The sequence below is a fragment of the Ambystoma mexicanum genome, chromosome 6q (genome assembly GCF_040938575.1).
Source record: "Ambystoma mexicanum isolate Mex_15411 chromosome 6q, UKY_AmexF1_1, whole genome shotgun sequence".
Classification (NCBI taxonomy): Eukaryota; Metazoa; Chordata; class Amphibia; order Caudata; family Ambystomatidae; genus Ambystoma; species Ambystoma mexicanum.
Window position 1 is genome coordinate 1,319,820,163 of NC_090937.1, and position 24,661 is coordinate 1,319,844,823.

Genomic DNA, 24,661 nt, shown 5'->3' on the forward strand with positions numbered 1-24,661 from the left:
ATATTCAAAGGCCAATTTCATCCTTAATAACTCAAGCTCCAAGGAAGTGCTGGGGTTTGGAACAGAGGCAGCAAGAATGCTGGCATTCCCAGAATCAGATTTGGCGACAACCCTCGGAGTAGAGTCCTCATTGGTTGCGCCCCCCCTTCAAGAGCTTCACAATCAGTCTGGTAGACCACTAGGGCAGCTATCAACTCAGCCCTAGACTTATCCACAAAGTCTAACTCCCTGGCTTCACAAGCCCTCTGGAGAGCCTCTAAGCTCATCCGAGTCAATTTACCATTCGCAATAGATTCCATTGCTTGTAATGCAGTTATCTTGTACACCACTAAACCTTAATTTAACAAAGTGCAGATATCCTTCGTAAGTGGCACGGTTATACACTGATTCTTAAAACCATAAGCATCCCACCGCTGCCACCAGTGTAAAGGCTGGAGGGGGGTGTCTGTACTCCTGCTCTCTATTATTGCAGAAGAGAGGCACAGAGGACCCCAGCGAAGATTCGCTATTATTGGTACGTGGTTGAGCAATCAAGGCCTAGCTTCTCAGGAGGTGATGCAAGCTGGTTCTCAGTGTAGACCCCATGCCCCCACAAAGGAATGTCCACACACTGTATTAGTTAAAACACAGTCTTTATATAATTAATATTCAAGGTTATGTACACTATCATAATAACTCACTTTGTGCTCAGAAATACAATAATGGTAAATATATACAGTTCTAAAGTGGTACCACAATTATTATCAGATCTCATTAAAGTGCATCAACTATACTGTCAAAATGTCACACAGATCAATAACAAGGAAACCAGCAATAGAAATAGGAAGGAAAGCAAGATGGTTGAAACAACAGGCAGAATACTAGCCTCTACTGTTAAGCACAGTTCTGTGTGGAGATCCCCCCACCTGTGCAACCTGTAAAGCAAAGATGTATCACAAGCCCTGTCCATATATTGTTCTACGAGTCTTATTTCCCTCTAAAATAGTTATACAGCCCCAATGTACCTGTAATTGTAGCGTTCATCGTCGGGGAATCTACGGCTCTTCTTGAAAGCCCTCCCTTTAAGGCAGGAGTAACGGGTCATCGAACGTCCAACAGAGAACAGGGTGAACTACGGCGGTGAAGTGGCAGCTTCGTTCCTAGTGGTCCTCGTCGATGACCGAAGCGTAAACGTCCTGCAAGGAAGAGGCCTGTGGGGCACCTCGGTGTCGATAGTTCTGAACCGCAAAGAGTTTGAAGAACTGTGGCCCAGCAAGGGTGTCAAGTCGGCGTCTCTGTGGTCTTTGGGTGGCGGGAAACCCACCAGTGGATGCTCCTCGGCACGTCGACGGTCAGGCCTTCTCCAGCAGCATACAGCGGCGACAATGCGGACGAGTGCATCCTTGGATTTGAAAGTTCTTAGGCAAATGGGAGCACGACGGCTCCGGTCGGCGACGACGGTCGGCGACAGTGGCAGACAACAGTCTGGGCGCTTCTGCTTGGGATTCCGCAGCAGTCCCCGTCTTGGGTCGGCAGCCTGTCGAAGGTCTGTCTACCAGGGAGCTTTGGCAGCTTTTGCTGATGCACGATGGTCCCTCGTAGCTCGGATGAGGGTGCCTTAACAGGTCCTCGCTGGGTCAGTCCTTGGAGGCACAGCAGCTTTCAGATTGTGAAGAAGAGCAACAGCAATTTTTCTCGCCCAGCAGGGCTTCAAGGTTAAGCTTCAGTTTCACTCCAGTTACTCTTTAGCTTCTGAACACGAATTCTAGCAGTGAGAGGCCCCCACATATATAATAGTTGATCTCCCATTCATTCTGCTGGGTCACACTCAGGCAACCAATCGGTCAGAAGGGCATTCGTGCAGGCAGGCATCCAATCAGGTGCATAGTGCATTCAGGCCATTCACTCCTCTCCAGACACTCACAACAAGTTATGTGTATTGGGACAAGTACCCAGCCATTCAACACTCCACACTGCATTCATACCAGTTTCGGGCAGGGCTGTCTCAGTCATTGTGTGAAACACCAGATACTAGACACCCACAACACAGAATGCGTATTTGTCACACACTCCATTCACCCAGGTCCCACCCACAGGGTGTACCCACAACATACAGTCATTGGGAATGCTCCAGCCAGTCTGGCCTGGACTTCACAACAACACCATATATGGAACTTCCACCCAACAGCCGGTCATGGGGAAGGGACAGAGTCAGGGCCTCCCAGGACTTTAGGAAAACAAGGAAACAGGCAATAGAAAGCAAGAGGCCACAGAAGCCATCTTGTTTCCTATCAGGAATCAACTGATTCCAATGGCAGGGCCTGGGTATCCCAAAATGGAGGATACTCAGAGCACCTGTCAAATTCAGCATGGAGCTGCCACCAGCCCATACCCTGCTCTGTGGGCCACACACAGGTGCCCAAAAACATACACTAGGGGCACAGGGTTGTACCCCCACCCATTGGTCCCATGAGGGTATCCCATCGGTCTGTACACCAAACCAAAAGAGAGAGATGCACCACCAGGAGTCCCACATGAACTCCTGCACGGAAAACACAACAGAACACACGATAAAAAGCAGTAAAGGACAAGGATACGGAGTCCCTGTCCCTCTGATGCATTTCCAGCATCACAGTTTGCGCCTAGGATACCAAACCACTAGTCAACTCTGTAACTAGGGACTGAAAATAGTTCCTGGGAAATGGAAAAGGAGATTATAAATTGTATAATGAACTTTGCACAAAGGTGAATTCTATTAATTGATATTTTTTCCTATTATTTCTGAGTCTGTCTGGTGTTGATGCCACCAGTTTTGTGATGATTCCCACTAGGTTTTATTGTTTCACTTAATTCTTTCTCACCGGTATCCTGAATGCATTGCATCTTCAATGCCCACAATGCAATGCTCCTCTGGCTGAATGATTCTCCAAACAGTCTCAACTCCAGAGAAATATATAATATAAATGTCAAGGCTCACAACAGAAGATTTGTGTACTTGAACGGGTCGCCGCATAACATCCAGCGCTACTGCTCTTGAATGCTCTACTCCCTGAGGTTGTGTTCCTCTACAGCATTGACAATATCTTTATCTAGGCATCTACAGGTCCTTCTGCCACTGGACTTCTGCTTGACTTTCACTTCCGTGACACTTCTCTGATTCCTGCTCCTTGAGACCTGGCCAAAAATATATACTCCCAACTTCTTGTTCCTTCATGATATGTACATCTGCCTGTTGCCTGCTGCATGGTTCCTGATCACGCTCTGTCAGCTTGCGTATTTGATGTAGCCCCTATACTTGTGGGTGTGACCTTTCTTTTTGCTACCTTCATATTGTGCATGGTTGCTCCTTTATCCTGACTTCTGCAACTTCTTATTTCTTGACTCTTCAACTTTTCTACCTATTCTGCATTACTTACTTTTGCCTGCAGCTTCCTCTCTCGACTCTGCACTTTACCCTCTGTTTCTTTTTGTTTTTTAACTTCACCCTCCTGTTTTATTTTTACTATCATCTGTAGGCCTGTTACATCTCATCTTGCCTGTGACATTACCTGCTTGTCTAAATTGCTGTCGGCATGCCTGTTGTAGCCCCACATTCCATGAGGCAAGGCTTTCCCACTCTGCACTCAGTGACCTGCTTGTCTCAATTGCTGTCTGCATGCCAAATGTAGACCCTCCCTCAAACCAATTGCATTTGTGGGTTTCCTTAATGCAGTCTACTTGCTCCTGTACTTTCTTTAACTTGTGAAGCATTTGCATCTCCCTCCTCTTCCCTCTTGCACTCCCCTTCCTCCTCCCTCTCCCCTTTTATGTTCCAGCACTTGTACAATCCAAATCGACTCACGCCTAGTCTGAAGGTTTGTTTGTTCCTCCCTCCTTCCCCCCTCGTGCACTTCTCCTCCTCCCCACCCCCTTCCTCTCTTGCCACAGCACTTGCGCGTTCCAAATGTTTCAAGACCTTCTAAAAACGTTTTTATTTTTATTGCTATCCCTTTCCTTGTACCCTTCCCTCCCCCTCGTGTCTTGATGAGCCTCGAAACACAATTCTGCTGTACAGTCCACATTACAACTAACCAATAAATAAATACAAATACAATTAATAAATAAATCGTCCTCAAAAGTAATGGAAAAAAAGACTTCAAGCTCCAAGATTTTGTTAGTTGAATAATTCTCCACAAAGCCTCCTCCTAGGAGGTATTGAAAATATGAACTTCAACACCCAAAATGAAATATCATCTACTTACAGGATTCCCTGCACAGCCTTTGTCTCAGCAGTATTGGGAATAAAGATGCCAATTCCCACAATGCAAGGTACTAAATGATTCACTATACATCATATTCCCAGATTTATTTGGAATGCATAAATCAATTGCAATAATGTAAAGTTCCTTTAATTGAATGATTCTTGCTCCAGAGAGCCTTATCCAGCAAAGGTTGGGAATATGGACTTTGATTCCCACAATGCAACTTCTCTATTTTAACCTGTGCTGTAGGATTCCATTCTTTGTCTGGTTCTCATGGTTGCTGCACTTTAGCTTTCCTTTTCACTTTCTGACTATCCCCTTTTCACGTGCACTTGCATCATCTTCCCTTTCTGTGCCTTGGGTCTCGGTGTAGGCTCCTTGTCTCCTTGACTCTCACAACAGAATAGCTATGAGTATTCGCTCATTGCTGTCAGAGCATCTTTCCACCTTCTTGGACCTCTCTCTTCTTTGTGCTGGCTCATTTGTTGGGAGTCTTTGTCAGGGTACTTCCATCACTACCATATTTCTTCCTAGACTCCATCTAATGTGTCAGCATCTTTCAACACACTGGAAAGGTTTGCCTCTCTGCCTCTTTGTAACTGTTCACCATTTCAGTCCCAAATATGCTTGAGTCCCCCACTTCTCTCGCTCTGCTCTAAATTAAAAAGAAATGCACTCAGCCTTTAATTTGTATTCATTGGTTTCAGGATCAGGTTATTGTATGTATCGACACAGCGAATCAAGTTCTTGCAGTACTTCTTCAGGCCAGGTCTTCATTTAGGCCTTCATTCATCACCAGGCAGCCCTGCATACCTAAGCTGCACTGGTAAGCAAGGACGGCAATTTAGACCACATCACATCTGTTCTCTAGCAACTACACTGGCTCCATCTTGTGCCCAGAATGCAGTCTCACGTTGCATTTTTCGTACATAATGAAGGCAGATCATGACTTGGCCCAAGCCGAGGAGCCGCGCTGTCCTCCATATTTGGGTTCTCAGCTTCCTTTTGACCACACGTTGGAGAAGTTATTTCACAGTGCTGTTGGCTTTTTGCACTCATTATAAGCCAGGCAGTCAGGAAATAAGAGTGCTGGGAACACTGCTACCGGTACCCTTATTTCTGGACCGCCAGACTGCAAGTATGCCTGCAGGGGCAATTGCAGAGATGGTTTTCACAGAAGCACCGGCACTGTTAGAAATGGTGCTTCCTTGTCCTATTGGACTGCACAGGAATGGGGACTTACACTTTCTGCCACCTGACATCCCGGCCCGCGGGGACTTGTCACAGTGGCAACGGAATACCAGGTGGCGGAACGGTGTTATGACTTCAGGGGCAACCCGCCGGTAGCATTGGCGGGTTACCGCCAAACTCGTAATGAGGCCCCATGGTTATGGTCTTATGTTGTCTGTGAACAAGAATAAGGCAAGACGTTCTTGCAACACGTGATGTGTCTTACTGTACATTGCTGTCCTTTTCATGGGATTTTCTCTAAATTCTTTGGCCATTACCTTTGCCTCACTGACTTTGCACAGTGTTATTGATGTTCCCTTCCATCCCCAGCAAGATTATAATTCATAAAAAAGCATCAGCACAGTTCAGTTCGTTATTCCCTTCTTTGCATGTGCCTTTGCTGGAGCATTGTTTAACCGCATAAGCAAGGTTGTGTTTCTTTACACTTCCTGCACTTCCTGCATCATCGTTATTTTGCTCGACCTCTCATGGACGGCATGCCAGTGTATATCATTCTATTAAATGGGCTTCTTAACGAGATACTCACTGCCCTCCTGTGGGCTCTGCAGATTGATTGCCTCTGTTACCTTGATGTATGTTAGTGTCATTATTCATTGTTTAGGACAGTGTCTTCTTGATTATGTGCCACTGTATCCACCACAGTTTATCTGAAGTGACCTAGTCCTCAACCTTTTCTAGGAAAGTGTATTGCCCTGCCCGGTGGTGAGGTAGTGCTGATCACTTATCAGTCACATGCCATCTTGCCACATCGAAAAAGCCATAGCCCCTGACCTCAGTTAATCAAAAAACTATCAAAGGGACAAAATGGGATTTGATTGTGAATCTATCTAGGCACCATGCGCAGGGCACAGGTCCTAATGGAAAGAATGCAGCAACGTATTAGGCAGTGCGAAGTGTCATCGCGAGAAGTGCAGTTACAGAAAGTGCAGTTACCGCAAGTGTCATCAAGTGTCCCATGTGAAGTTTTGTCTTTGTTACTCAAGTGCATCATAACAAGTGCATTGGGTATTGGGCGTTTTTTTTATTATAAAGCACAGCAATCACCCATAGGACATCTTGGCGCTGTAGCTTGAGGGACATCATTGATAAAAGCAGACAGAGCTTCATTAGAGCTGATTAAACAAGAAGGTGTTTAAAGGCTTTATGATACAGCAGTAAGTTAGCCTCAGTGTGAAGCGCAGAGGGCAGGGCATTCCACATTTTCGCTACCTGGACTCTAAAGGAGCGACCGACTGTTTGTCCTCTTCAGGTACTTCAGTAAAACGATCCACCTGTCGTGATTAGAACTTAAAGAGCGTCCAGCTACATGAAGTTTATTTGAAAGCGAGTTCGAGTTCTGATGTTGGGGGATTTTAAAAACCGAGCACATGCTCTTAAATTTGATTAGTTTATCTCCCGGAACTCAGTGCAGAGAGCGCAGAGAACAATTTGTAAAAGCTACCGGCTTCTGTGTAGACATTCCATCATCCAGCTTGCTTGGTCACTGTGAGGCTATTCCGTACCCCCTGTTGCCTCGCTTTCTTGTGTTTTGTTTTATAATGACAGCTGTCACGCTCAGTGAGTAGTCTTTTCGTCTGTATTGAAGTAATTTGTTACAGCAGAGCACACCTTCCGTGACCTTGCTAGCCTTCCTCTTCTTCCAACCGCCTCCCTTTCAAAGCCTCCCCCTTCCATCTCACTCCCAACCTTCCATCACAATCACCATCTGTTCTACCTCCTTTCCACGCTGCGATTTATTTATTTAATTTCAAGTTGTAACACTTTTTCCTCTGACCTTAGAGACAGGAGACCTACATCTTGACTGACATGATTGGACATTAGCAGGTCACATGACCTTGGTCACATTGCACCTGCAGGAACATAATAAGCTTACTCTATGGCTATGTGAGGAATCCATTCAGAACGGCACAAAACACCTATCAGGCACCGGCTGTGGTGAAACTAGCTGGAGAAGGCTAAACAGTGCAACAAGGGTTTAAGAAAATCCTGTCAACCCGGGTGGGTGGAGTGACAGCTTTTGTGACCAATCACCTACAAAGCTCAAGTGTTGTGTTTTCTCTTTTTTTCGTTTTCTGGTTGCTAGGAGACGGGAGAGTCAGAACTTGAAGGTGACGGTTATGAATGGGCGTATTAAGAAGCCCGGCTGTGGCATAACAAAAAAACAAGGTTATTTTATTATATTTGCGTTTTGAAGAAGGCGAGGCGCCGTTGCGCTTTGTTAACGTTATTGGTGGCGAAGAATGTGAGATGGCCACCCCTGTGTGAGGGAGGTCAGGAGGCGCTGATCCGACGAGAGGAGTGCATCGTCCGACGAAGGTACGGAGGCAGCTGAAATGCCCATGTGAATTCCCAAGTCCCGGGGATCGCTTGGCGGGGAGGCCTCAACGCAATCCAGTATCGGCGTCGTCAGCTGAAGAAGTCAGCTGAGGAGAGGGGGCGGAGAGACTCGACGCAAACCTGTCTCGGCATCGCCAGGTGAAGAAGTCAGCTGAGCAGAGGGAGAGGAGAGGCTCGTCACGAACCCGTCTCGGCATCACCGGGTGAAGAAGTCAGCTGAGGAGAGGGGGCGGAGAGACTCAACGGACATCCGAAAACAGACAGAGGCAGAGGGATTTCGACGACGGAACCAATGCACAGGCAGCAGCTGTGAAAAGGTATCAAAACTACTCATACGAAAGGGGGAAAAGGCGAAAGAACTATATGTTGACAAGATGCAGTGAATGTGCTGTAATAACCGGCGGAGCAGAGCAATCTTAGCAAGGGGCCTCTTCATCTTCCCCAGAACATTGACGTTTGAATAAGGGGCGTGGAAATCTCCGAAGCAAGGGAAAGGATATACATTAAAGAGATGGGCCAGGTAAATATAAGCCTGAGAAGATGAAGGGAAAGTCAAATTAAACATAACAAGAAAGAGAAGTGAGTCAAGATAGAAATGAGAAAGTACTGATAATAAGTGGGTAGTCATATACACTGCCAAAAGAACCACAGAGTCAAAGATATAAAAAATGCTGAGGGAAGACCAGCTGAGAACCCAAAGACAGTAGAAAGAAGAAGATAGAGGAGGGGCAGTTCGGAGGAGACCGAGTATAAGAAGTCTAGAGATAATTTGGACTATGAGAAAAGAACTGTAGTATTCAACGATACCTGAGAGACTTACCTGAAGTTACCTTCTTCTCAAGGCAGCCGAGTGAAAATTCAAGACGTATCCTTTTTCCTATAGAGAAAGAAAAGTTAACGTTTAAAGTTAATAAAAGTCACTGGTTTTACTTGAAACATAATACCCTACTTACAGTCTCTGAGTAGTCTTTTCAACAGCCAGAGAATACCAGGTTACACCATCTGTTCTACCTCCTTTCCACGCTGCGATTTATTTATTTAATTTCGAGTTGTAACACTTTTTCCTCTGACCTTAGAGACGGGAGACCTACATCTTGACTGACATGATTGGACAATAGCAGGTCACATGACCTTGGTCACATTGCACCTGCAGGAACATAATAAGCTTACTCTATGGCAACCTTATCACATACGTCCCCGTAAATGAGAGAATAGCTAAGGGTGAGCTTATTACCCCACCTGTTCAATGCCTCTTGAGTGTCTGTTATGTTTAATCACTACGCTGTTGTTTCACCGCTGTCTGTGCGAGCCAAGCGAGAGACTTCATTGGCGACTCCTATTCAGACTCTTAGGACTCCCAGTTCTCTTGGCTTGCCTACAGTACTCCGTTCGGAATAGTGTTAAAAATGTGTTATGAACATCCGCTCCGCAGTTTTTATTTGTTCACAGAACCTTTTATTTCATTTTCCAATTGTAGAACACAAGTATGAGTTTATATTGTATCCCTTTCAAGACACATGGGGCCTCATTCCGAGATTGGAGGTAGCCATGGTGCTAATAGGGCCATGGCTGCCTGCAATAACGGTACCGAGTCCGCCCTCATTCAATGGGGATTTACCGGTCTAGTCGGACCTTGGCGGGACCGGTAAGTCCCCATTGAAAATACCATTCCCCATTCCTATTTGAGCCCCCATAGGGAATGGGGAAGGTGCAAATAACGGTACCGTTATTTTCTCCCTGGACCCTTGGCGGCTCCCGCTAAGGCCGCCTGGTAAAACCAGGCAGCCATAGCGGCACCCACAAAGGGACCTCGGAATAGGGTGCAAAGGGATACCGGCACCAATGTCCTTAACGGTGCCCGGTATCCCTTTGCACCCTATTTGGAATGAGGCCCATACAATACTTACACAGGTATTTTGTGTCAGGAAGAAAAACAAATATAATGGTGAAAAACAAAGAGCAGTGAGAAAGAAGGAATTAAAAATACAATTCCCATGAGACATCCTTTCAACCCTCAATAAGGCATCCAGACCATTTTCCTCAATGGACTATGAATTCAGGTAACCTATCACCATTCCAATTAAAGTAGGCATGCCATTAGCAGGCAACCGTGTTCAACAAGGGTAGAAACAGCCAGCAAAACACATTGCAGCCCATCTATTGTAATTAGTATGCATCCTCGCCATATAATCAGCATGCATAGGGAGGTTGTTGTAAACAAGCGTCACATCCCGGTTGTCCCAACATGCCCCGTACTCCATATTAGACAGCAAACAGCCCAAAATGTTTCATGCATATCACTTAGGGTAGAAGAAAGTATTATAGCTTTGGGCATCAAAGGTAAAAGGTTGAACGTTTACTTTAGTTCATTTAACATGTATTTTAGTTGTTTACACTTTACTGTGCAGTTGGTTAAAATAAAAACCTTAAGCACGATTACATAAAAAAGAATCACATGCCCATACATAATTTAGGCAATCAGCAGAGTTAACCACATTTCCGTATCTAGTTTAAACACTTTTAAATGGTATAAATATATACAGATATAATCAATTCAGTAAAAATGGAAAACCTATCATCATCCTCAGAGCCCTCGGGCATTAATGTCAGCGCCATCTTCCATACATGGAAGGCTGCAGCTGTGGTCACTAGTGATGTAGCTCCATATAAGGTGATCCCGAATTGATCGGTTCTTATACTGTCTATTCACTCTACAAATTTCCCATAGCTCTTCATAGAGGGATTCATAAGGGCTGGGCACATTGTCAGTATATGTCTACCCGTTTCAATGTCATCGCTACATAGACAGCAAAGTCTTTGGGCCGTAGGGATGTTATACCAAGCCTAGTAGGCAATACATTGAGGCGAAGATACATTATGAAATGCCTCAGCTCCGGGTCACAGGGCTGCGCGGGGTAATCAAATATCGGAATAGGCTTGAAGCCCTGCGAAGCATAAAGACGATAGCGCTTCTTCCCTGTAAATTCGTCCAAGCTATGGATTCTATCCCACTCTTTTGCTTTTAGTTTTAGAATGGGCTCAATGTTAGGTAGGGGGTGGCAAGGCTCAGCAGTGTGTTCAGGGAACTCAAGAGAAAATGTGCTGGGCCAAGGGATCAGCACTCAAGATGTTACGCAGTTTATTGGCATCCCATTTTGGAGGACAGTGAGGAGGCAGCAAATTCCATTCTTAATGCTTCAACGGGCACGGAGCCCAGAAGATTCATAGTCGAACGCAGTTTCCTTGCCTCAAACCCTACGATCCATTTGATCAGATTCCCCGAAAGTACCTGCAAGTCATAGAGTATTGATGGGATGAGACTTATACGATGTAATATCAAATTACCCTCTAGAATATTTCCTCCCTTACACTAATGCACCGCTTAATGGCTAACCATTTCTTCTAGATCTTATTACTTACGTAGTCCCTTATAAAATGGGCTGACGGGTTTGATTTCAGAGGAAATCCCAGATAAACGCAGGTATCAACTATTTCCAGTGTAGCCTGGCGCAACTTCCAAGTAAATCCTGGGTTTTTCCTAAGCAATTGACCCTAGTTTTGTTAATGTTGATAATCATATGATTATCATGTGCAAAGATCAATAATGTGTCAATAGAACGCCGAAGTCCAACGGGGGTTTGATTGAAAAGAATGATGCCCTCTGCATAAGCAAGCCATGACATCGAAACACCATTTATCTTTGGGGATAATTTCTTACTGCTTCTAGGTATCTACCTATATTAGATGTGTAGGGATTATATATCAGGGGTGCAAAGACACATCCCTGCTTCAATCCCTAATTGGTTTCCACCAGCCCAGTTGTCATTCCAAAGTGCACTGTGACTTGTGTGTTATAGTATAGTCATTTTGTAAAATACAGTAAGTGATGGTCAATATTCCAGAAGGTAAGCTTCGACCAAAGGAGTGAACGTGAGACCAGGTCAAAAGCTTTCCTGAACTCTATCAGACAGCAATAAAGGTTTGGACTCATACGTCAGGAGGGATCTGTCATGAGAGATTGTATTGCACATATGTTGTCCAGAGTTCCATGTGATTTTCTGAAACCCGTTTGGAAGGGTTTAAGTAATTCAGTGTCAAGGGCTCACTGGTTTAATTTTACAAGGAGAAACAAAGAGAATATTTTCATGCTTAAATCAAGCGTGGCTAAAAGTCTATAATTTAAAGGCTGCCCCCTTACCCCTTTTGTATAAACTGGTATCAATATGGACTTCAGCCAGCTTTCAGGGACCTGTCCAGTACGTTCTATCTGACAAAACAGGTTTAGCAGTGCCGTCGCCCAGAATGTTGGGTTGGATTTCAAGGTAACATTGGCCGTCCCACAGGGGCCTGGCGTGTGAGTATATTTTAGCTTATTTATGATGTAGATTATATCCTCCACATCATAATTTATACCAAAGAAACAATTGGAAGATGCTTAGAGAGCGATAGTGGGAGAATCTTCTCTGTCTGAATAGTATGACTGAAAAATGTGCTCCATCCATTGGGCTTCAGATATGGGATTCAATTCAACTGGAGCATTTCCAGCCATATTCTCTCTAAAATGCATCCAGAATCTCCGGCTGTCTTTAGCTTTGAGTACACGTGACATAGTAAGCCAATTGATTCTATTCAGCAAGAATCTATGCTGCCTAAGCCAATTTTTGTATTGAGTTGCTAGAGATAGTAATATAGACTGGCTCTCGTTAGTATGGAGCGACACTTGCTTTCTAACCTGTGATCTAGCCTTACAGTACAGCAACTTTCTTGGTGAATTCAGGGGTCATAGTTTATCAGATAAGTCCCCTCCTTTTTCCAAAATGGGCAATTGCTCTGCGTATTTATCATTCGAGCTAAATCAGTAGTTCAATGTCCCAGGCATTTAGCACAAGACAAGCCTCTATAACTGCCTGATGTGTTAGAGTGTAGCATAGTAGCTACAGGCTTATCCATACTAGATGACCAGGGAAGTGCAGCATGGTCACTCATGGTCTTATGTGTAATTACAAATTGTGAGAATTGCCTAAGCATATTGGCATTAAATATCACATAGTCAATATAGGATCTAGATCTACCCTTTCACCATGTACATATCGAGGCAGGTAATTCAGAGTTTGGGCAAGCAAAATATATGAGATCATAATTATGCATGAAAGAGGTCCAGCCACGTGCAGCCACTGGGGCATATGTAAATGACCAGTAGCATGGCTATTTCCTTCCATATTATTTGATATAAAAAGATGGCAATCATGCGCATTAAAATCCCCAGCAATCAATATCTCACTGTCTGGGTTGCTATTATACCATGTCCCAAGAATCTTAGATAACAGGGATTTAATTTTTTGGGTTACCCCACCATTCGGGGGTCATATACATTAATGATCAACATCCACTCCTTGATCCCGAGGATTGATATTGCAATTGCAAGAACTAGTCATAGATGTTTTGGTTGTTGAACAGTTCTTCTGGCAGGGGGATGAAGATATTGGCCCTCATTACGACCCAGGCGGTAAGGGGTTTACGCGGGCAAGTTCCCTTAGGCGGATCTAACACCTGCTTTTAGCAGGTGTTAAAATCCATGGCGCTAAGGGACCTTGTTGTTAATTACGCCACCGTAATTTACGGTGGCGTAATTAACGCCTTCAACACTCCCATTATGCCCTATGGGGCAAAAATGGGAATGGGGAAGGGTAAATGGGGATTGGGGACTTACCGCCCCGCCAAGGTCGGAATGGGGCGGTAAGTCCGCCAACCACCATGGCGGAATCGCACCCTTATGGGCAGGGACCATGGTGCTAATAGCACCATGGTTCTCCGCCAAGGTCGTAATGAGGGCCATTGTGTTTTAAGCCTCTCCTTGTCTGACTTTAAGTTGCTGTCTGCAGACCGTCACTCTGAATCCCAATAACTCCAATTCCTCGGCACAGGATTTCAGTAGAGCTACCATCAAAGACAATTGGGCCTCATTACGAGGTTGGAGGTAGCCTTACCAGCAAGGCTACCTCCAAACTTGCATCCGGATCCGGCACCCAAGAATGGGCAATTACCGGGCTAATCCGGCCCAGTAATTGCCCTTTCATGGGTGCCAGGCCCTGTACATCCCCATTCCCATTTGAGCCCCATATCGCTCAATGGAAATGGGGAGGGTGGTAGCACCGGTACCGTTAATAACGGTACTGGTGCCACCATCATGTTATGCTCGCGGGTGCCGGTATGGGCACCAGGTCACACCTGGTGGCTGCAAGGGCACCCACGAGTAGAACTCCTAGTATGGCGGTACGGTAGCAATGGTGCCGATAGCGATACCGGCGCCGTTGTTGCCTTACCGCCATACTTGTAATGAGGGCCAGTGTAAATTCAAATATTGGCCAGTTGGAAGAGCTGTTATTTTTAGGCAGCTCTATGCAGATAATATCTGACAAGCATAATACATTGAGATTAGGAATTTGGGAGAAGATTTCCAGCACAATTCTTTTGTTTAGGAACAGGCTGGCGTTTGTTGGATACTATTCGTCTAACTTGGCCCATTTGCCAAGTAAACCCATGTTTTCACACGCTGCAGCTTCCTTATCAGGGCATTGCATTTTTGCAGTCGCTTTTAGAGTACAGGTGGTACAGGTGGTAGGAATCGAAGACACTATCTGGTTGGAGGTTTTTACGTCAACTTGCAAGGGGGCAGTAGATGATATGGGTTGGCCGGATTTTCCAGGGGCAATGAGTAGGGCTCCAGTAGTAGAGGTGACCTGATGAATATTGGCCATAGAGGGTGCCAAAGGAGCCAACAGCCAGTTATTCATCGGGCCATGTAAACGCACTTGCCTAGTCGTGCCATCTGATAGAGTGTGAGTTCATAAGGACGAATTTGCAACAGGGCTACTTCAGGGCAAGGACAGGACTCAGAAGAGGGGTGGAGCAACCAGCTGGTTTATAATTTGCTGCTATCTTTTTAGGTTTAGTTAAAGTCATCCAAGGTCTCAGCGGGCTTGGGTGGTGCAATGAGAACTGGCTCGACAAATTGCTCATTAGAGGAGGCCGAGATTGATAACTCTCAAAATCCCAATAACTCCCTCAATGTTGTCTTAAACGCTTTCAGATATAGTCTGCTTGCCAACATTCTTACCTGTGATTGCTTTGTCATTTGTATTGGGTACATGCATCATATTTCTTTTCAGATAATGGGATGCTTTGTCAATCGTCTTTACAGTTTTCATAGTTGCTGGTTTGACTGATGGCAATGCATTTTCTAATATTACGTCAGTGATCATAGACAGAGTGTGTTTGATCTCCTATTGTACTTTAGCGAGCGTTGCACATGAAGCCATTAGAGCTTCCATACTGGTTGAAATAGCGTTTAGGGTTCCAATGATAATGGTGTCTCTCGGCAGAACATGTTCAATCAATGCTGAAGGGGAGTCAAGCTTGGTATCACTGTCTGTTTCACTGTTGTCCAGGGCTGAAGTCAGATACAGCCATCAAAGCCTGCGGTCTCGTCAAATCAGAAGAAGCTGAAAAGTTGGTGCTGGGGAGGCTATCAAAGCCACCTGATGTAGAGATTGCATTTTCCTTGGCTTCAACAAAGTTCCTCTGGAGTCCACTATACATATTGAGTAAGGAATGGTTGTTATCAATCTTTGGGGAGGCTTCCCTACTAAGAGACCGCTTTGTGGAGGAGTTTTGGGTCAGATTAGATGGACCAGAGTTTGGAGGGAGCAGGTTAATGAACCTGGTGATAGCGTTCTGCATGCTGATTTCTGCAGCTGGGCAGCACTTTTTTGTGGCAGTTTGGAGGATGATTCCAGGCTTGTCTGTCTTTTTACGGGCTGTGTTGGAGCGCTGTGGGGGCCATATTTACGATAAGCTGTGCATTTCATGCTTTCACTGGAGACAGATGGCTACTCAATCGCAGTTTATATTACTCGCGTGGACCAAATGGCAACCTCCACGATGGCACAATGTGATGCAAGCTGATAGTAAATCAAGAACAGCAGTCTTTTATAGATGTTATAAATCAAGAAGCCTACAATCTAAAGCGCAGGTAACTCTTACCAGCTCCTCCTTGTCCCACCGTGAACCACAGCAGACCACTCCACTTGCACTCTTTCGCAGCGCTTCACGTGTGTGTGGGGTTTTTGAAGCTGTGATTGTGTTCCTGCTTCAAGGGACCGCCTCCTTAGAAGAGGTTGTGAACAGACTCCAGTCTCTCAAATTCACTGTGGGGACCACAGCAGACCACGCCACTGCCACTCTCATGCAGAAATGTGCGTGTCTGTAGGGTTTTGAATCTGTGATTGTGTTCCAGCTTCAAAGGGCCGTCTCCTAAGAAGAAGAAGAAGAAGAAGAAGGACAAGATGTAGTGAACAGACTCCAGTCTCTCAAATTCACCGTAGGGACCAAAGCAGACCACTTCAGCACCACTCTTTCATCATGCTTCACGCACATGTGGGGTTTTTGAAGCTGTTATTGTGTTTCTGCATCAAGGGACCGCCTCCTTAGAAGAGATAGTGAACAGACTCCAGTCTCTCAAATTTACCATAGGGACCACAGCAGACCACTCCACCACCAGACTCGTGCCATTTAAGATGTAGATAATCAGGTAGGTTGCCGCTGTGCAGCCCATATGCATCTGCCTTTATTCGTCTCTTTCTGCTTCTCCCTTGGTGGCATCTCCCCAAAACTAAGCTCTGCTCTGCAGGAGTGGCAGCCCTGCACACCAGACACCCCCAAGCAATGTGCCTTCTTACTCACCCCGTCACAAATGGACCAACACACACTCCACCCATACCGCACTCACCCACCAACAAGCACAATACCTTCCTACCTTCTATGATACACACGTATTTGTTCTCACACACACAAGCTTAAGCACACAGTTCACCTCCTTTCCTTTACACACCGCAATCACACTAAGACACCTATTAAATTATGTCTGCATCCCCCCATTTCCTTCCCTAATCTGTGTTGCACTCTGGCAATTATTTCCTTGTTCCACATCTGTCCATCCTGTAATCTCACAGTACAACCCAGATCAACGCTGTCCACATCTTCTTTGAGTTTTTCAATGTCCCTTTGTGCTGTACTCAACACAACAGAGCCTTTACCTCACTCTCTTAATACTGACAAAGCATTCCTTAGCCCTCATCTTGCTTGTCACAATCCTCCTTACCACCGTTCCTTCCTCATTTCCCATTATCTTGGCAATCCTCAGAGGGCACAACATGGTGTTAGGCTTTCAACCTTGCATCACTGCAAATGGGGACCTCTTGCTAATGGAGTGTGGAACTAACCTGTACTGATGGACACTTTCACCCGACCAGAGCAGGAGCTCAGGATCACTGCAGGAGCAGTCGATCCACATCCCCCAATGATGCGGAGACCACTCAGAGGTACGGAGTCCCCGGAAACATATTAATGCTGCATTCCCATTGTTGGCATTCTTAGCACTGCACGTGCGGTAGCCCCGACAATTACACTTTTTATGTGCGTTCGCCGTATGTTTACTTTTGTGCTGCTTAAAAGCTGTGCAGTACATATTTAAATACAACTCTCTATGCCACGCCATTTCAACACACGAGGTGTGTTTCCTTTAAAGATGGCTGCCCGTGTTTCTGGCCTGATCCTCCAGGCACAGCCTCCACTGCTGTGAAGAGCATCATGCTCATTGGCCCTTGGCTTGACTACCCAGCCTATTGGAAACCGACAGGCGTAAGCCGGCCCTTCCTGGAAAGGCCCTGAGGGCGAGGCCAACAACTGTCCAGAGACTGTCCTGATCTGACCAGAGCCCAGGGCCATACCCCCTGCTCGTACCCTGTGAGGCTGTGAGTAACCTATGACTGTCTAAACCTACCCCCTAAGAACTCAGCTCTAGCCACCTGGAACAGCTCACTTCATTACCACACCTGCACTAGTCATGCACACTAACCACTGCGTTGGACCTGAATGCCATTTAATCTAGGTATGCGTTGTTTCTGCATTTGAATTAGCCCAAACTAATGCTCATTATGCCTCAGCCGATTTTGCACCTACTCCGTGCATTTTATCCTAGTCTAATCCAGCGGTATATTTGTGCTTAGTGCCTAACTGCTATCAATGGTAATAGCTGACTGTATGTTGATTTTGCCCCATCTGCTAAATTTCGAATCTAGGTTGCAGCATATTTGTGCTCAGGGCCCAACTGCTATCAATGGTAATAGCTGACAGTATGTTGATTTTGCACCATCTGCTAAATTTCAAATCTAGGTTGCAGCATATTTGTGCCTTGTAAACTACCCAGTATCAGTAAGCTCACGCTAAAGTGGCCCATTATCCTAATAGAATGCAGGCACTGCTAACTTTAGCTATGTTCCCATTCGGTATTATACCATCTGCCACCCCCTGCACTAGAGGTCATTACATTAAGTTTGAGGAAGGGTTAGGTAGACTGAGATGTCCTCGTCACCGCCCTATCCCCTGCCCTACACCATTCCTTCCCTCACTACCCCCTTTTCCCACATTAATCACAACCAAATTACATCCAGCCTCCACTATGTGCACTACACATGATAAGCTGCCCCCTGTTCCTATAGCCTCAACCGCATCCCCTCCTGACATCTCTAAGCGTAACGAGAGACTAACCAGCAGACTACCGTCCAGCAGGCACTAAGCAGTAGAATATATCCATAAACTCATATGCGCAGATCGCCCTGGATCCACTGACAATAATCGCAGGTGCAAAAAGAAAAGGTGTACAGCCCCACTGAACAACCTAGGGGACATTAGCCCCAGTCTACCTACGAAAGACCCACAAACACAGCCCACTAAGGGAGCTTTACTGAATGTCAGGTCACTGGTAGCCCACACAACCAAGATTGCCGACATTATTGTGAACAATAACCTTGATTTCCTTGTAATGACAGAAACCTGGCTGCATGAGGCAGCAGGCCCTTCTATTGCCCTAGCCTTCCCAGATAATTACTCCATTCTCCATGTTGACAGACCCACGGCTCGCGGAGGAGAAATAGCCATTATCTTTAAAGCCACTCTCATTATAAGACTAGCCACCCCTACATCGCTGTCATCATGTGAACTCCTCTCAGTTAGGTTCCATACCTCACCTAACAGTACTATCACATTACACATCATTTACAGGCCTCCAGGACCCCCTGGGTCCTTTGAAGAAGATATCACAGCCCTAGCAGCCGACACCACCAAACCCACAGCGCAAAATATCATCCTAGGAGATTTCTACCTCGGTTATAAGGACACTAGCGACCCACACGCCATCTCTCTAGCATCTGCACTACTAGAACAAGGCTAAACTCTAATTAGCACTAAACCACCCACGAAAAAGGAAGGATACTTGACTGGGTTGTGGCTCTCATTTGCACCATCACCCTACTAGATCCGACTCCTCTGGTATGGTCAGACCACCACCTTATCACCTTTGAATTGCATATCAACAATTTGGAAAAGAAAAAGCCCATTATTGCTCCCCCCTGCCTCACAAAGAATAAACGTAACATCACTGCAGATGCTCTAGTCCCTTTGGTAGCCCCCCTACTCAACGGACACCAATGATCGAACACTCTAATTAACATCTACAACGAGACCATGACTAAAGCCATTGATGTTATTGCCCCGCTAAAATTACGGAAGAGCAAACCCATAGCCCATCTTAACTCGTGGTTCACTCCAGAGTTAAAAATACTCCATACTGAAAAAAGAAAATGGGAATCACGTTGGAAAATGATCCCCTACACTTGAAAACAAAACCAACCTTGCCATTATCACTGCCACCTACAAAAAAAAGATAATCCAGGCCAAAAAAGAAACCTATAATGATAGAATAGCCCAAGCCAGCTCTAGCACTAAAGAATTATTCAACATTCTAAGAGAACTAGAGAACTCTAACCCTCCACAAGATACATGCATTAAGGATAACGCCTGGTGCACCAGCATTCAAAATGCCCTCTCCAACAAAATTAAAGGACTGCAGACCAAAATAGCTGACAAAAGATCCCAACTTACAGTCACTACACCAGCGCCTACCCCTACCCCTCGCATTAACTCAGGTTTCACTTTAAAAAAAGTTACTATTCCTGAAGTCCACAAAATCATTGCGTCTCTTAAACCATCTAACTGCAAGGGCGATAGCTGCCCAGCCCAGATTATAAAAGATGCAGCTAGAGACCTTGCCCCATTCATTACTAAACTTGTAAACTCCTCCTTCTCTAACAACTCTGTCCCAAGTAACCTCAAACAGTCATGGGTTCTACCACTATTAAAAAAACAGACCCTTGACCCGGCTATACCCACTAACTACAGACCAATTACGACAGTCCCCTTTCTACTGAAAATTTTGGACAGAATAGCCTACTTGCAAATACAAGACTATCTTGAAGCTCACAAACTACTCGGTACCCGTCAATCTGGCTTCAGACCCCAGCATGGAACAGAAACCGCACTTGTCGACCTCAAAAGCCAGATCGATGAATTGAAAGACAAAGGAAAGACGGCCATCCTACTTCTACTCGACCTCTCTGCGGCTTTTGATCTGGTGGATCATTCCATACTTTGTAACCACTTATCCTCAGCGGCCCATTTCTCTAGTTCTGCAGTTGCCTGGATCCAATCTTTCCTCGCTAACAGAACTATACCGGCAAGTTGATCAGAGCCTGTAGACCTTTACTGTCCCCCACCAGCTGCCTTACTCTGTGGAGAGCGCTCAGACAATCTAAATTGGATTATTGCAACAGCCTTTATCTAGGAGCGAACAAAACCATTCTAAATAAACTACAGATCTTGCAAAACAATGCGCTCAGAGCAGCGTTGAACATACCACGCACAACCTTGATTTCTTAGCTGTCACCGAAACCTGGCTCCATGCAGCCTCAGGCCCTCTCCTATCCCTAGCGATCCCTGATGGTTACACCATTATAAGAGGTGACCGCAACTCTAGCCAATCCAAAGGAGGCGGTATTGCCTTTATACACAAAAATACCATTAGTCTTCGGCCCTCCTCCGCTCTCCAAATCAACTCCGCCGAATTGCTCACAGTAAAGCTAGCGATCACCCACAATCAGACTATCATACTCCACCTCATCTACAGACCACCTGGTCCTCTATCGACATTTGCTGAAGATCTCTCATGCATCATTGCCGATAACACTAAGTCAAAGTCCCAAATCATTATACTTGGCGACTTCAACCTAGGTTACCAAGACCCTCACGATGCCCCCGCGCATGACATCAACAACCTGTTACTCAACCAAGGCCTCACACAACATATAAACACACCAACACACTCTAAGGGAAGGATCCTCGACTGGATTGCTACATTGAACTGCGACACTTCCATCGCTCCCAACCAACCATGTGCATGGACCGACCACCACCTCATCACCTTCAGCATCCCTACCAAATTGATCCACACCACCACTGATATCGCTCCTGCCACAGCCACAAGAAACAAGCGCAACATAACCTGCGCCAAATTACTTCCACTTATCCTCCCTGCTCTCAACGGTCCTTCCCGCTCATGCTCTGACCCTACTGTCCTGGTAGACATTTACAATCAGACCATGCTAAAAGCCCTTGACCTCATTGCTCCCTCCAAACTTCATAAACCTAAACCTCGAGCCCACCTCAACTCCTGGTACACGCCACAGCTAAGAACCCTGCGCAAAGAAAAAAGGAGCCTTGAATCACGTTGGAAAAGTAACCCAACTGAAACTAACAAAGTGAGCTTTATTCTAGCCACTCTAAATTACAAAGAGGCCATACTTCAGGCCAAAAGAGTATAACAAACGCATCGAACAAGCTCAGTCAAACACCAAGGAGTTATTTAAATTCTTAAAGGAACTGGAGTCACCAGCTACCCCTCCTGACACCTGCTCCAAAGACAGTACCTGGTGTACTAACATTCAAAAGGCCCTCCTTGGCAAAATTGCCACTCTCCAAAACAAAATCAACGGCAAAAAAAACATCCTGCAGACTAGCGCGCAGCACAAAATCCATCAGACCAGTGCTTGCACTAACTGTGATACTCTAAAACCATTCTCCTTCTCTCCCTTATCCATTACTGAAGTTGGGCACATCATTAATAACCTCAAACCGTCCAATTGTCAGGGCGACTTATGTCCTCCCACCATCATTAAAAAAGCATCACACAGTCTAGCTCCCTTCATTACCACACTCATAAATTCTTTTTTCAGTACTGGGATCGTCCCCGACAACCTAAAGGATGCCTGGGTCATTCCCCTCCTCAAAAAGCCCACCTTGGATGCTAATATACCCACTAACTTCAGACCCATAACAACAGTCCCCTTCCTTCTAAAAATTCTTGATCGCGCTGCATACCTGCAGATCCAAGACTACCTGGAAACCAATAATCTCCTGGGGCTGAGACAATCAGGCTTCCGACCTCGGTATGGTACGGAAACTGCCCTCCTAGATTTAAAAACTCAGTTCAAAGACCTAAAAGACAAGGGCAAGCTTGCCCTACTACTCCTTTTAGATCTCTCTGCAGCCTTCGATCTAGTTAATCACCAAATCCTCTGCCGTCACCTTAAAACTGCTGCCAACTTCTCGGACAAAGCCACGGCCTGGATCACTTCCTTTTTGGAAAACAGGTCTATGAGAGTCTTTTCCCCCTCTGCCATGGCTGATCCCGCGCCAGTCCCTGTGGGGTCCCCCAAGGTTTGTGTGTTTCTCCGACACTCTACAATATGTTCACGAAACCACTCTTTGATATTTTGGACTATCTGGGTGTCACATATACCAATTACGCAGATGACACCCAGATACTCATCCCTATCACAGGCAACCACAAAACTGACACTCTAGCCATCAACTCCATCTATCATGTCATCCAGGCCTGGATGGCGCAACATGAATTGTGCTTGAACGATGAAAAGACGGAGATCCTCATCCTAGGCTATCACCAAAGACTTAGCAAGCTAGATCCGTCCTTCAAATCCTTCACAATTGATGGCAATACCATCAAAGTGGCCAAAGATACTAAAACACTTGGTATCTATCTCAACGCCACCTTATCACTCTCGAGACAAGTTAACGCAGTCTCCTCTGCGGCATCATATACATGCAAGCTCATCACAGCATGTCGCCCATTCCTATCACCAGCCAACTGTACTACCTTAGCCAGGACCCTGGTCCTGTCTAATATCGACTATTGTAACGCCCTCTACCTTGGCACTAACCAATGCAACATTAGCAAACTACAGATCATTCAAAATAATACCATTAGAATGGCACTAAACATCCCCAGAAACCTCCACATCTCAGACACCAGACGGAATCTACATTGGCTATCAGTTTCCCAAAGAGTTTCTCTCAAAGCACTTTCGCTAACACACAAAAGCCTCTCGCTTCAAACACCTAGTTACCTGGCTAGTAGATTCTCTCTACACACATCCTCAAGACCACTCAGAAGTGCCCAAACCAATTGCCTCTCCATCCCCCGCTTCAACCTCCAGAGATCTGGCGGGAGCAGCTTCCCAGTCATGGCTGCAAAACTTTGGAACTCCCTTCCCAATCCACTCAGAGCAGAACCATCCTTCCTGACCTTCAAGAGCAAAGCCAAGGCCTGGCTGACTGCCCAAGACCAGCCTGATTACTAGCATCCACTGCACTCCGCTACACTTGTTCAAACCTGCTAGCTGCCTTGCTTAATTGTTAATATGTATAGTCTTTGTATATTGTTCTAAAAACTGCATTTTTTATTATAAATTGCCTTTTATTCCCTTCCTTTGTTCTTTTGCTGTATATACCTTATAACATGCCTGTAACCAAATCATGCGCCAGGATGCCCTTGGGCGTGGTGCGCTTTACAAATAAATAAAATACAAAAATACAGAATAAATACAAATGGCTAGACAGGCTTACAACCTTACAACCAGCCAGTGCCCCCTTGCAGCCATAGCATCTGGCCTGCATGCTTCAGAAGATCTGAGGGTCCACCTAAAGATGGCCAACATGAATTCAGGCCACAATACAATTTTCCTGCCAGCCCTGTTCCCACCTCATTTGGAGGTGCACTCTGATAGGCTACTGCCCTTTGTAATGGGGGCCGAGCCCCTGGGCCAGAAGGCAGAGCGGCATCGACCGAAGGCACTCACCAAAGGCACTGTGCCTGTCTTGGCCTATTCCAATAAACACGGCTCAGGAGAGCAGACCTCCAGCGACCCCTTTGCAGCCATACCATCTTGCCTGCATACTTCAGCAGATCCAAGGGACCACCTAAAGATGGCCGACACAAATTCAGGCCACAATACCATTTGCCTGCCAGCCCTGCTCCCACCTCCTTCAGAGCTTCATTCTGATAGGCTTGTGCCCATTCTAACTGAGGGCGAGCCGCCCAGAGCCGGAAGGCGGAGCTGCCATCTAACAAAGGCACTCACCAATGGCATACTGTGCCTGTCTTGGCCTGTCCTCATTGGTTCGGCAAACTGGCATCCCCCCTGACTCTCCCTGACTCTGTATGCTATGCCATTGCTCAACGTACATGTGACAAATGAACGGCATCATAAGCTGAGTGTGCCGTTTGGCGTCTGCTACACCTCTAAAAGTAAAGAGCACATATATAATAAAGCAGGATTGTAATTTGGTTAACCGCCCCACACAGTTGCCACTGGCTAAATGCTATCTTGTCTTACTCACAACAGCGACACCCTCCCTCCTATGTTTGCGAATGCGTCTGATGCATACTGTCATATAGATGAACGCAGCGGTATCTGAACTTCAATACTATCCAAAAACTCAGGGGGTATCTTATATTGTTGTATCATGCAATAGAAACACTGAACAGGTTTGAAAAGCAGCACATAAACACATTACATTTAATAATAAATAAGAAGTAGAAA